This window comes from Lolium perenne, unplaced genomic scaffold, assembly GCF_019359855.2.
Source record: "Lolium perenne isolate Kyuss_39 unplaced genomic scaffold, Kyuss_2.0 unplaced49, whole genome shotgun sequence".
Classification (NCBI taxonomy): domain Eukaryota; kingdom Viridiplantae; phylum Streptophyta; class Magnoliopsida; order Poales; family Poaceae; genus Lolium; species Lolium perenne.
In genome coordinates, this window is record NW_027249007.1 from 257,501 (window position 1) to 267,500 (window position 10,000).

A 10,000-nucleotide genomic window follows, 5' to 3' on the forward strand; every position below is an offset into this window, starting at 1 on the left:
CTCTGGAGAACACGGAGATGATGAACAAGTTATTGGACGAGAAGATCCGGCAGATCATCCCCCCTGGGTTGATGGAGGGGTTAGCTGCTTGGAATGCGAGAGGTCAAGTGGGGCCGATACATGTGCCCAGCATTAGCGGCAGCAACTCAAGCTTCCACGTGTCGCCGACGGTGCCGCTGCACCCGACGCCGGCGTCGGGGCTCCAACAGACGCCGCCGCAGCTCCAACCGCCGCCGCAGCTCCAACTGGTCGCATCGACTGTTGACTGCCAAAACCCACCGGCGGGCAGCGACGGTCAACATGGTAGAGCCGGGAAGAGCCTAGAGCTGCGGCTGGCTGAGACCCCTCCGAGCGACGGCCCGCAATGCTCTTCTGGTCACACGTCCGATGCGAAGTGCAAGGGCGTGCCACCTGACCTATACCTGGTCAGGAAGGTGATGGGGATGCCTCGCTTAGTTTCCTGCATGGCATACACGTAAACATTAAATACGAGCCTCGATCGGCTCTCAGGTTATCCTGTGAATCGGCTCAAAGAGCCGATCCACCCATGATTCGTACGGGGTGCACGAATATATGGTGATCCTGCTTGATCAAGATAAAGCTAATGAGATCTACGACGATTTAGGGTTTTCACCGCATAATCGGATCATCCTACTCCAGGTTGGGCCTCGCGGCCACGCACGGTGATCGTAAGCCGATCCTAAACAAGGCCTAAAAACCAACATGAAGTTGATCCTCGGAACATCCTGTTTAGGACTTGCGAACGCCACCCTACGTGCCGCTGGATCCTCCCCCCCTTTGTAAGGCCTAACTATTGCAGATATTAAACTAATCCTTGTAGAACAAGGAGCAATCGTAACAGATCAGATCTACTAAATAATGATCAAGCGGGGTGCCGCCCCCACACCTGAGATAGGTGTGAGGGCGGCTAGATATGCAAGGGTTGCACTACGTAAGCATGTTATACGAAGAACTATGCTAACCCTAACACATCTATGATAACTACGTTGCTCGCCATCAAAGACGCTTCAGTACGAGCAACGCATGAACAATGTGGAGCTTGTGCTGCCTAGATCGCGAGATGCGATCTAGGCAGCATGTCGCTTACCTGATAGAAACCCTCGAGACGAAGGAGTTGGCGATGCGCCGAGATTGGTTTGTTTGGGTTGAACGTGAGTTGTTGTTTATTCCATAAACCCTAGATACATATTTATAGTCCAAGGGACTTTCTAATTCAGGCGTGCACCTAACCGTGCATGGGTAAAACTCTAACTCCTAACTTAAGATACGATCTAATAAATTACAGATAAACGGGCAATCTAGCCCAACTTTACATATAAGGCCGATCTTCGTATTATCTCCATATATAACCTTCAAGCTTATCTTGATCGTGGCCCACCTCCGACTTGGTCAAATTCTGGTGATAACACATGCCCCCCTGGTTTTGGAAATTACATTTCCAAAATCATTATGCTTTTCTTTCGTCGGGTCATGTCGTGGCAGAGCAGAACCATTGCAGCATTTTTCGTCATGATGCCCTGTCTTCTCAACTGTTCCGCGTGATTTGACCGTTGTCTTTGGGCACTGCCTCCTCGAAAACTGCTGTGGCATTGAATTTTTTCACCATAGCCCCCTTTTATTTAACCGCTCTGAGCAGTTCGCCACTTCATCATCCTGCTCTGTTCTGGCCATCGGCACCAAAAAACCCCCAATCTCCCACAGCCATGTCTTCCTCTTCTTCCTCTTCCTCGTCGGTCTTCCACGACTCCTCCTCCGAGCTTTCCTACGGGTCCTCCTCCTCCCGCGAGACGCCGCCGGACATCCGCGCCCCAGAAGCATGGGACCTGGAAGACCACGCCTCCTCTATCTGGTCCGAAGACGACCAGTCCCTGACCAGCGGGGACGAAGATCTTCAGTTCCTTGCCGTCGGGGAACTGGAGTCGGAAAGCGAGGACGACCAATTCCCCTGGGACGGCTGCCCCACCTCTGAAGAAGAGGAAGAGGAAGACGACGACGACGACGACTCCCTCGAGGGCTACCCGCCAGCGAAACGCCTCCGCATGTGGTGGGACGACGACAGCAGCGACGATGAAGACGAAGATGAAGCTCCCGTAGAGGGTTATGGGAGCAGCGACGAGGAACCCATCGGCAGCAGTGCCGATGAGAGTTCCGAGGATGACGACGAAGGAAGCGACGGCCCGTAGATTAGGATCTACTAGTATAGGCCTAGCAGTAGTAGATTGGTCAATAGACCCTTCTTTTGTTCTTCCTTCCTGAGAAATTGGCTCTTTCTTTGTAAGAAATCCCCTTATCAATGAAGAAAATCCCTTAATTAATTTCGCTCCCTTGCCGATTGTCGAATGGAGTTGTCGTACAGGGAGCCGATAGCAGAACATCGGCTCATATTGCTGTCTGAGGCCAAGCTGTTGTATAAACAGGCCTAAGTCTCGTCCAAACCATTAGACTGAATCCCTCAGCAATCATTAGGAGATTCGTCTCTCGTATCCCGATTTCTGGCCTTGCTAATCTAGACTTATTTCGCTAAAGTCGATATCAGCGTATCGGCTTTGTTTTCTGAAGTCGATGCCCGTGCATCGGCTGTACTTGCATACTGTTAATCTCCATACGTTTTCTCAAGTCGATGTCTGTGCATCGGCTGTGATTTTTTTTTTTATTTTTTACTGGCCGATTCTGAAATCGGCCCCCACATCTTACTGTCCATCATCCCACATGCTTGGGAAATATTTCTTGAGGTGTTGACCATTAACAGCCACTGGGAACTTTTCGCCGCTCAACTCCTCCAGCATGTATGCATTACCCTTCAAGGCCTGGACAACTTTGTACGGACCGTGCCAATTAGGAGACCATTTGCCATATGCCTTATCCCTGGTTCCCAATGGCAACACAGCTTCCCACACAAGATCACCAACTTGGAACTCCTTTGGCCTAACCTTTTTGTTGTAAGCACGAGCCACCCTGGCTTTGTTCTCCTTAATCTTCTCCAACGACCAAAGCCTGAGCTCTGTTGCGTCCTCAATAGTGTCGCTCATCAAAGCTGCATATTCTTCAGCTGTCAGATCATTCTGAAACGTGACACGTCTTGATCCAGCCGTAATTTCCCAAGGCAATACGGCTTCCTGTCCATAGACAAGCTGGTACGGCGAAGTCTTTATAGCTCCATGGCACGACATGCGGTAGGCCCATAATGCTTCTGATAACTTCTCATGCCAATCCCGAGGGTTCTCGTCAATTTTTCTCTTGATCAGCTTGATCAGACTCTGATTGGACGCCTCGGCCTGCCCGTTAGCTTGAGCATAGTACGGGGATGATCGGATCAGTTTAATCCCTAAGTCATCACAGAACTTCCTGAATTCTTTAGAAGTAAAGACCGAACCTCCATCGGTCGTGATAGTTTGGGGAATCCCAAACCTATGAATGACGTGTTCTTTCACAAACTTGATCACATCTTCTGATTTCACCTTTTTCATAGGGACGGCTTCCACCCACTTGGTGAAGTAATCTGTGATAACCAAAATCCATTCATGTTTTTTACTTGACGCCGGATGGATTTTGCCGATCATATCCATGCCCCACCCCCGAAACGGCCAAGGCTTGATGATGGGGTTCATCGCTGATGCTGGCACCATCTGAATCTTTCCAAACATCTGACACGCTTGGCACCCCTTGTAATAATTGAAGCAATCTTCAAGCATAGTGGGCCAATAAAACCCTGATCGCCTGATCAACCACTTCATCTTATGAGCCGACTGATGCGTTCCACAGGCGCCTTCATGCACCTCATGTAAGAGCCGATTAGATTCAGTCGGTCCTAGGCACTTGAGTAGCAACCCTTCCAATGTCCTGTAAAACATGTCGTCTCCTATAAGGACATACTTCATGGCCTTGTATCTTACCCGTTTAGGTGCCCGCCGAGCCGAATCTTTCAAATAATCGAAGATCTCGGCTCTCCAATCATCCTGTTCCAGGAATTGTATCTGAACTTCCGATCCGTCAGCTGTATCTATGTAGCCTGACGCCATTTGTGCGAGATTGTTGGCCTCGGTATTTTGGGATCTTGGGATCCAATTAAAGTTGATGTACCGAAACTGTGTCATCAACTCACGGCATTCCACCCAATATGGGAAAAGTGATTCACTTTCGCAATTATATTCATCCGTGAGCTGGTTAATCACCAACTTTGAGTCCCCAAAGAGCTCCACAGCTTCCGCTCCAGCTTCCAATAGCAATTCCATTCCCTTACGTATTGCCTCATATTCTGCTACGTTGTTGGTGCAAGGGGTAGATAATCTGATGCAGAAGGAGTATTCTGCCCCCCGAGGCGACACAAGCAGAATGCCGATGCCACAACCATCGTCACAAACCGATCCATCGAAGAACATAGCCCATGCACATATAGATAGTGCTGCTATATTGGTACTGATCCGTTCAGCGATGAGATCGGCCAACGCTTGGCCCTTGACTGCCTTCGCAGGCTGGTACCGGAGATCAAATTCTGACAGCGCCAACATCCACTTACCGAGTCGGCCTTTCAAAACAGGGGCCGACAACATGTGCTTGACAACGTCTGATTTACAAATGACGATGATCTCTGCCGTCAGAAGGATGTGATGAAGCTTGGTGCAGGTAAAGAACAGGCAGAGGCAAAGTTTCTCGACCTCAGGATATCTTGTCTCCGCGTCCAACATCCTTCTGCTGAGGTAGAAAACGACTCTCTCAACGCCATCGTAGAGTTGCACCACCACCGAAGCAATGGACGTGTCAGCTACTGACAGGTAGATGTAGAATGGCCTGTCTTGCTGGGGCGGAACTAGCACAGGCGGCGTCGTCAGATATCGCTTAATTTCATCAAACACCTGTTGCTGTTCTGCCCCCCAGTGAAACTCGTCGTCAGATTTAGTCTTCACCAGTGCCATGAATGGCTCGATTCGTCCTGACAGATTAGAGATGAACCGCCGGACGAAATTGATCTTGCCGATGAGGCGTTGGAGCTCCTTTTTCGTGGTTGGCGGCTGCATGGTACGCACGGCCTCCTGACTTTTCAGGCCGATCTCAATTCCCCATTCATGAACCAGAAAACCTAGGAATTGACCAGCTGTCACGCCAAAGGCACACTTCTTCGGATTAATTCTCAGCCCGAATTTCTGAGTTCGGTCTAGGACGCGCCGTAGATCGTCCAAGTGCCCCTCCATGGAGACCGATTTGACCACCACGTCGTCGATATAAATCTCCACCAACTTGCCGATCAGATCATGAAATATATAATTCATGGCTCGTTGGTACGTTGCACCAGCATTCTTCAACCCAAAGGTCATGACCACGTACTCGAACAAGCCTACTGCCCCTGGTACCCTGAATGCGGTCTTGTGTATATCTTCAGGAGCCATGAAAATCTGATTATAACCGGCGTTGCCATCCATGAAGCTCAACACCTTGTGGCCAGCAGCAGCATTTATCAATGTTTCTGCCACGGGCATTGGATATTCGTCCTTTGGGGTGGCTCTGTTAAGATCTCGGAAATCGATGGCCACGCGCCATCGGCCGTCCTTCTTCTCCACCGGAACGATACTGGAGATCCACTCAGCATACCTGCATGGCCTGATGAATCCGGCGGCCAACATTTTCTCGATCTCCTTCTTGACTTCTTCCAGGATTTCGGCCCTCATCTGACGTGCTCGCTGTTGGAATGGCCGAAATCCTTTCTTATGGGGGAGCCGATGCTCAATGATGCTCCTGTCCAACCCAGGCATCTCCGTGTAATCCCATGCAAAGCAATCTGGGTATTCTTTCAACAGGGCTATCATCTGTCCCCTGAGCTGCGGATCTAACTTCTTGCTGATAAAAGTAGGTCGAGGCTTATCTCCAGGACCGATGTCGACTTCTTCTAGCTCATCAGCTGATGTAAACCTGTACCCTAGCTTTCCGTCACCTGTGAGGTCGACGCCACAAACTGGGAGAGCAGGTGATACGGATACTACGGGCCGATTACTAGCATCGGCTTCTACCTTGATCATCACCAAGATGTTTTGGCGGTGTCGGGGCCGATCGCATGGAGCAGCCTCTTCCTTATCTTTGCTACGAGAGCAGTTGCCCTCGCGTTCATCTCCATTAAGGGGGTGTCCCAGTTCTATCATGTTGATGTTGAACGAGTGTCCTGGTTGGCACCTCCCAGGGGAAGTACCGTTAATCCTGTCAACGGTACGCGCCGGTGAATTAGGCACTCCTGGTGCCGCCGATGTGCACGACAACGGCAGACGGGGCTGGAGTGGCACCTTTCCTCGATAGGTTCCGAGAGCTGGCTCTAATAGGGAGTGCTGATTCTTCATGACCTCCTTGATCATCCGAACGGCGACATTCTCCAAAGTATTCACTAGGCTCTCGGAATGGAGACGCAACGAGTGGGCCACCATGCCACCAATCTCCTGGCGCACGGCCTTGGTGCGTTCCTCTGACGGGACAGATAGATCCACTTCATCGAGTGCGCCTTCCGGTGAGAACCCCTTCCGCCTGACGCCATACGAACGGGTTCTGTGATATGAGCCGATGAGGTCGGCTTCGAGGGTGACTTTGACCTCGTCATACCTCTTCTTGAGCTCGTCAGGCAGCTCCTCGTAGGTGACTGGCGTGCCGTCCGCCATCTCAGATGTAGATGGCGATGTGGTTGATGTAGACGATTGTCCCACCGGGCGTGCCAGAATGTGTTGACTGCCAAAACCCACCGGCGGGCAGCGACGGTCAACACGGTAGAGCCGGGAAGAGCCTAGAGCTGCGGCTGGCTGAGACCCCTCCGAGCGACGGCCCGCAATGCTCTTCTGGTCACACGTCCGATGCGAAGTGCAAGGGCGTGCCACCTGACCTATACCTGGTCAGGAAGGTGATGGGGATGCCTCGCTTAGTTTCCTGCATGGCATACACGTAAACATTAAATACGAGCCTCGATCGGCTCTCAGGTTATCCTGTGAATCGGCTCAAAGAGCCGATCCACCCATGATTCGTACGGGGTGCACGAATATATGGTGATCCTGCTTGATCAAGATAAAGCTAATGAGATCTACGACGATTTAGGGTTTTCACCGCATAATCGGATCATCCTACTCCAGGTTGGGCCTCGCGGCCACGCACGGTGATCGTAAGCCGATCCTAAACAAGGCCTAAAAACCAACATGAAGTTGATCCTCGGAACATCCTGTTTAGGACTTGCGAACGCCACCCTACGTGCCGCTGGATCCTCCCCCCCTTTGTAAGGCCTAACTATTGCAGATATTAAACTAATCCTTGTAGAACAAGGAGCAATCGTAACGGATCAGATCTACTAAATAATGATCAAGCGGGGTGCCGCCCCCACACCTGAGATAGGTGTGAGGGCGGCTAGATATGCAAGGGTTGCACTACGTAAGCATGTTATACGAAGAACTATGCTAACCCTAACACATCTATGATAACTACGTTGCTCGCCATCAAAGACGCTTCAGTACGAGCAACGCATGAACAACGTGGAGCTTGTGCTGCCTAGATCGCGAGATGCGATCTAGGCAGCATGTCGCTTACCTGATAGAAACCCTCGAGACGAAGGAGTTGGCGATGCGCCGAGATTGGTTTGTTTGGGTTGAACGTGAGTTGTTGTTTATTCCATAAACCCTAGATACATATTTATAGTCCAAGGGACTTTCTAATTCAGGCGTGCACCTAACCGTGCACGGGTAAAACTCTAACTCCTAACTTAAGATACGATCTAATAAATTACAGATAAACGGGCAATCTAGCCCAACTTTGCATATAAGGCCGATCTTCGTATTCTCTCCATATATAACCTTCAAGCTTATCTTGATCGTGGCCCACCTCCGACTTGGTCAAATTCTGGTGATAACATCGACGCCCCCAACCGCCGCCCTTGTATCGACAGTAGCCGAGATCGACGCCATCAAGGAGGTAAACTCATTAGTTACTCCTTCGCGTCATCTTCTTTAACTATATATGCCTTTCGTGACTGCCATCTCACGATGCCCAACATGGCGCCCCTGACTCAGGATGAACAATGCATACTTCTGCAAACGGTGGAGCCCGGCGGCAAGTTGGTGGAAGTTGCTAGCGGCTATGTCATGGCTTCCCGCGTTATGCACGGCACTACATTGGCGAAAGACGTGGCGAAGGTCAAGTTGGTAATGGTAGTGCCGGAGTACCGCTACGCCATCCCCCCCTTTCAACCTCCGGGCACAGACGAAGGCGACGTTTTCCCCCTTGGGGATTGCACCTCATGGCTTATGACATGCCGAAGAACCAGATTCGTCTGGGGGGGGTCTTCCGAGTGGTAAGAAAAGCACCGGCGCCACCTCCCCTATCATCCGGCCCAAGATCGCCAGCGCCGACGACACCCTTAAGGAAACGGTGGTCGCCGCCCCCACTACCCTGAAGGAACCGGCGGTCGCCGCCCCCACTACCCTGAAGGAACCGGCGGTCGCCGCCGCCACCCGGAAGGAACCGACGATCGCCGTCACCACCAGACGCCACAAACAGTTGTTGGGAGCGCTACCGCAACGACCGTCTACTAGACACGCGGTACGCCAAGCGGCGGCATCGCAACCGCCACCACCTAAGGTCCAGGACATGGCGCCACTTGATGGCAACGATGTAGATGATGATGATGACATCGATGCCTACATCAACACTGGCGCCTGCAGCCAAGATATGTACATGCCTCCTATGGATGAACAAGCCTTCCGCACACACGGCGATCAACTTACTCGTCCCCCTACAGTCACGAAGCAGCGCCTGGTCTTCACGGGTCTTTCTCAAGACACTCCTCCGGAGGCTGGCAATCCAGCTCAAGTCAAGCCTGCTACCGTTTTCAGCCCTAACACGCTGCGTAAGACGATCATCGGGAAGCCACCCAAATCAACCCCAGCAACCTCAGAAGCACCACCAGCACCCGAAGCACCACCATCAGCACCACAAGCACCCCCAGTAGGTCAGGTGAAGAAGGGAAGGAAGAGAGGAGGCAAGAAGGGCGCATCTTCGAGCCAGCCTGCTCCTAAAAGGATCCGGGCCGACGACATGGTACCACCTACCCCGGATGGCTTGCCCCGGTGTCATGAAGCTGGTAAACCTATACTGCCTCTGGACATGGAATACCTCGCAAGTGGACAAATGCTCCCTTTGCAGCACTCTATTCATTATCAAGAGAGCGTCCTTCTTAAAGAAAAGGATCCAAATTACCCGGTGTTCTCGGTCAAGGTGCCATCCGACCAGAGCTTCGTCAATGAAGACCCCGCGGATATCTTCTTCATAGCGTTCGAGGACGTCTTCAATCTATTTCACTCGAAACGGCTCGACTATAACTTGGTGCGCCTATACGCGATCAATCTTCAGATGAAGATCAACAGAGAGAGACCCCGCCACATCGCGGTAGCGGATCCCTACTACATGCGCGATAGCCAGCTCCAGGACGGCTCAAGGACACGGACCAAGGCGGTGCGGTACCTCCAGAACTTCATGCTCATGCACAAAGAGAGCAACACCATTCTTCTGCCTGTCTTTCCCGAGTAAGTACACATCCGCTCACGGCCGTCGTAACTTATGCTTTCTTATATATTTCTTCCATTGCCGATCATTTCCAACATTCCATTTCAATTGCATGTGTTGAGCAGGGACAAATACTGCACACTCATCATCCTAGATCCAAAGTGGTCACTAGCCCAGTATTTCGACTCGTTGAGTACGACGACGAAGAAAGACTACACGAGAATAAGGGGTGTTCTCGATGAGGCTATCCTTGGCTACTCCAAAAGTGGAGGCACCTTCGACAAGAATGGGCAATATATCAGGCCGGACACTAAAAAGATCGGGTTCAAGCACGTGATCAACTTCCCTTGTATCAAGCAGCCAGCTGGCAGCATTAAGGAGGCCTTCTATGTCCTCCATCACCTTAAAGGGTTTGTCGAGGATGCAGAGATGATGTCTCTGCCACCTAGTAAGCGAGACCCCA